The sequence below is a fragment of the Meleagris gallopavo genome, chromosome 1 (assembly GCF_000146605.3).
Source record: "Meleagris gallopavo isolate NT-WF06-2002-E0010 breed Aviagen turkey brand Nicholas breeding stock chromosome 1, Turkey_5.1, whole genome shotgun sequence".
NCBI classification, from domain to species: Eukaryota; Metazoa; Chordata; class Aves; order Galliformes; family Phasianidae; genus Meleagris; species Meleagris gallopavo.
In genome coordinates, this window is record NC_015011.2 from 164,394,391 (window position 1) to 164,398,404 (window position 4,014).

Genomic DNA, 4,014 nt, shown 5'->3' on the forward strand with positions numbered 1-4,014 from the left:
TTTTTTTCCTGTGGGCACCAGATACTGAAAGGAATCATTGTTTTGTGCCACTCCTACCTCCTCAAAGTAAACAGTAGTACTCATTGCTGCTGACTTTGAGCCAGATAGCACAACCACCTTTCCTGCAACCGTTCTTTCTCAGCCAAGCAAGACATAAGACCTGCATCAAGAAAGACCTCCACCAATGTACTAGTAGTTGTCTGGTGGTGTAAAGTTGCATAACTCCCTCCCTAGACCCCCTTCCCTGCTGGGGAAATTTATCTCAAGAAAATGCATCCAATTTTCACACACCAGGGCATCAGACATCTGAGAATTGCTGCTAAATCTGGATTACAAAGAAAAAGAAGAAGGAAAAAAGAGACATTAGACTGTGTTCTCTCTCTCTCAGCTATTTAACTAATGTTTAACACTTTAATCCTCCAGAGGCATTTTTTTTTTCTTTTTGCTGTAATCCTCTAATATAGTCTGCAGTGTTTATATTCATTCTCCTTTCTTACACTTTTAGGTTCCCAATTTAAGCTCCTTTCTTTACTTTAATTACTTGGCTAACTGTAATCTGTCAGAAATCATAGATGCACAAGAGGGCAAGCCCTTATGATGAGCCTGTCTTCTTGCCAAAGAAAAGCTGCTCACTACAGACTATTCTGTTAAGTTTTATTCAGCAATTAAGGCTTAAAGGCCTAAAGTCAGGAAGCTTCTACTTTTTCCTTTGAGAATCTAGGCTGTAACAGAATAGAAGTCAGAGTTAAGAAAATTTTCTTTGAAAATTTGCAAGATTGGTGTTCAGTGCATTTACTGTGAGCAGGTAGCCCTGCCTATGTGTCTCAGCTGCATAATTCTTCAACACCAGAAAGAACTCATGTCTTCATACTGTATCATCCCTTAGCTGAACAGCCAAGATAACACATCACTCCAGGAACAGATAGTCATCCTTCTGGAAACACTGAGACAGACAGGAGAACTGACAGCAGCCAGCAAATGGTAGTGATTCTGCTACCTGGATCTGCTGGCTCAATTCATTGTAACTGGGGCTCATTCTCTTAGGTGATACAGTCCCTAATTTGTGAGAGTTTTGGTGAATGCTCAGTAGCATAAGGAGCAAGAACCCCACTGTGTGTCAGCATGAGCAGCTATCTTCAACATCTGCAGAATGAGTATCAGTTTGTTGCTTTGTTTACTGTCTTCCTTTAAAAGATAGTTTGGATGGTCCTCATGGGGTGCAGCTGTGCCTGTCATTGAAAAATCCTGGGCAGGAGGAGGCAGCAGATTTCTGTAAAAATGGAACAGAAATGAATGTAATAACCACAAAATACCACCCAGAGCAAATAGCTCACAGAAGTTTCCATTCCAGAATAATATTTAGAAGTAACTGGAGATCATTTCCTATAATGTTCATCACCTTTTCTAGTGCTCAGAATGACTCAGAACCAGCTGCAAGACTTCTGTAGTTCTGGAAACACTTGAAAATGTATACTTTGCAACAGCAAACTCTACACAGTTACAGAACGACTTGTATGTTCTCAGCATCTCCTTCCGTGATCTATCCTTCATGACTCAGAACACGTTTGCTACCGAGGACCTGGAGCTTGACCATCTAGGCCATGTAAAACTCCTATTTATGTGCTTTTAATGCCATCTCTAATATTCATGCCAAGATCCTAAAAAGGCACTTAGGTGCTTCAAATGCTACCTTGGTGAAAGAAAGGCACAAGTACCCAAGCCACTCTGCAAAAGTGAGTACATAAGTGCTTGTGTTTTTGCAGTACATTAAAATCCTACTGAAGAGCATTTCAGGTCTGCTACCATCTCAGCTGAGTGTGAGATTGGTCTGATCCTTTGGAATCCATAAGGCATGACTAATACACTGAGCAGTCAGGTTTAGTAGGTTTGTTCTCTTGGCATACCTAATTCATGCTGGCCATGAGTTCATGAGACATTGGTCTCAGTTTGAAGCAGAGAAACCACTGCTGCATTTTCGTTTACTGAGTTCACAGGATGGTGATATGTTAAAGCTTAGTACTATGGGAAGTTCTTTACTGGGAGGGAAAAACAAGGAGGATTAAAACTGGGTCATTTTACAGCTGAAACTGAATGGTTTGTGAGACTGGAGGGAACCCTTGCAAAATCATCTTATGATAAGGGCATTCACCAGCAAATGTTTCTTTCCCCATTCCCACAATGGCTTATGCATTTTTATTTTAATACTTTTAAACATAAAATTAACATCCAAGAACATGGATGTTCTCTTAGCAAGTGAATTCCATCAGCCTTAGGCTTCAGAGTGATTTTCACTCCACGAATCTGCTATTCTTGCCCGGATTGTGGCTGAGTTAAGTAGAGGAAAGAACAATGCTGTCAGTGTGGTTGTTGTGGGTTCTTTTTGCAACCTGTGTGAACTCCTGTTGGATGCTACTCTTTGGTCTGCAACTCTTTTGGTGCACTGTGTAGTGCTTCAGAGATGTCTGTATGCGATGAAGGCACAGAAGTGTGGCTGATGGAACAATAGCTAGTCCAAGCACAATGCTGTGCCTGATTGAGAGGAAGGACCTGCAGAAGAACAATGTTAATGTAGCTGGTAATGCCCAGATAAATGGGGTTCTGTAGGTTTGTATTGTCCACGTATCTACCAAGCAGTCAGCTATTGTATTGTATAACCTTTGGTAGGTGCACTATTCCTTTTGGTCCTGCTCATTTGTGGATACCTTAATTTCTTTAAGTTGAGAGAATGAAAAAAAACAACAAACAAACACCCACGCTTCATTAGCCAATGTTTGTACAATGCTTCGAAAATGTAAAATACTGCACAAATGATGAGTGCTATTTACTTCAGAGCCAATTTGTTAACCTTTCTTTTATTTTTAGACCCTTTGGTTTTAGTTGTTCATTTGCTTAATTACCTCTCAAACTTCCAATTAAAAATGCCTACATATACAGTAATTGTACCAGAACCCAGGAAGAAAACAACGCAGATGATATTATTAACCCCCAGTTACAAAGGCATTTCCACTCACGTTCTGTATCCTTCTCTTCACCTTACCCTCCCATCCTCACTTCTCTCCATCAACTCCCAAGCAGATAGCTGATAAAATCACTGGAATCCCAGATTTATAGTGGGGCTAATAATACTTTCTTCTCTTGTGACTTAGTCTTTTACCTACTCATTACTGCTAGAGCTTTTTATAATTATCTCTATAACATTCTTGCAAATTCTTTTCCCTCATTTAGAGTGTGCTGTAAATGCTTTGATTTTGATAAATTAAGCAATGATCAGAAAAGATTGTCCATATTCTGCAGTGTTCCATTAAGTTACAGTTATAGTGACACAATTTGCTCTGCTACAGTTCACACTGAGTTAGCTTTGTTTTCATCAAAAACATCATTATTTAGTGATATATAACTCATGTGTAGAAATTTGCTGAGTTAAACATGACTGTGCTTTTAGCTCAAAAGCAAACATTTTAAGAAATGAGATTCACTTGTTTTGTGATTTTTAAAGAAAATTTTACCTGTTTCATGGTTTTTGTTTTCCTATAGTTCAAAGTACCCTCAATTTAAGAAATGTGCTCCATGAAATGGTAATAATAATTGCTATTTTTACTTCTACTTACATTTAGAAAAAATAGCATGAAAGAGTGCAGACAAGAGGAAAACCAAAGTATTTCCTCAGAAGTGTTTATAACTCCCACACATTCAGTATGTGACTGCCCTTTGCTTTCCTATGGAACACTGCAAGAGGCATAGATTCATCGGTTGTTGGAACCATCTCGGTTGGAAAAGACGACTGAGATAGAATCACAGAATCATAGAATCTCAAGGTTGGAAGGGACCTAGAAAATCATCTAGTCCAACCTTCCTTCCATTACTATTGCTACCACAAGCCTCTAAACCATATCTCGTAGCTCCTCATCCAGACGCCACTTGCATACTGCCAGGGACGGTGACTCCACCACCTTCCTGGGAAGGCCATTCCAGTGCCTGACCACTCTCTGAGAGAAAAAGTTCTTCCTTATGTCT